Source organism: Octopus bimaculoides, chromosome 13, assembly GCF_001194135.2.
Source record: "Octopus bimaculoides isolate UCB-OBI-ISO-001 chromosome 13, ASM119413v2, whole genome shotgun sequence".
NCBI lineage: Eukaryota > Metazoa > Mollusca > Cephalopoda > Octopoda > Octopodidae > Octopus > Octopus bimaculoides.
Window position 1 is genome coordinate 16,117,313 of NC_068993.1, and position 998 is coordinate 16,118,310.

A 998-nucleotide genomic window follows, 5' to 3' on the forward strand; every position below is an offset into this window, starting at 1 on the left:
CTGTACCCAGATATGCACCTATACATACAGGTGGATGTCGGTATGCACATACCTGTACGTATATATGCATATACTCATTTACTATTTGTATATATATATATATATCAGCAACAGTTTGTCGTTGGAAAAAAACACATAGTATTTTGTGAGCTGAATGTGTTTTCATCACTAGCTGGTGATTAATACACGCTGAAGATAGGTAACCACCCAGGAACTCGAGTCCGTGTGTATCACGTAAGGCTAGAGATGGGAGCGATGACCTCTCCTTGCAAACACTAATCGGACCCAAAATGTGTGTCGTTAGCCAGCTGGAGGAGATATCTTCTTGGGACTATAAATGTCAGTTGCACTGTCCTGTATGGGACGCCAAATACCTTCGCTGTCTCAATTTATAACAATCACCAATTACGTCCCCTTGGATTTTTCTATATGCTGGTTCATTTACAAGCAACATGGACTAAAAACTCCTTAAAATAATATGAAATTGCAATATTTTCACCAATTTCTCAGTCATGATCAGCGAAACATGAAACCGGTCGATTTTCATAATATCTTAAAGTATAGATTGTATGAATTTTCCTTCTTAAGTTATATACTTTTTCGCTTCAGCGCACCACGTGGGCAAAATCGCATCAACGAAATTCTCTACTATATATATATATATATATATATAGATAGATAGATAGATAGATAGATAGATAGATAGATAGATAGATATTATACATATATACATATATATTTATTTTTATATATGTGTGTGTGTGCATTTTAGCGTTGTGCCTGTGCCAAGCTTTTAACTGTATTCCAACTCATTTTACACGATATTAGCTTCTAATTTAAGATTAAAGTACATAATTATATTTAAAGATCACTGCTTTGATATACGTTTCGTGTATCATCATTTTCCTCTATGACTCACCACCAGAAATGTCCTCTAGAAGCTTATTATAGATAGCAGGAAGAATGCAATAAATCCAATAATGAAACCATGAGGGTTT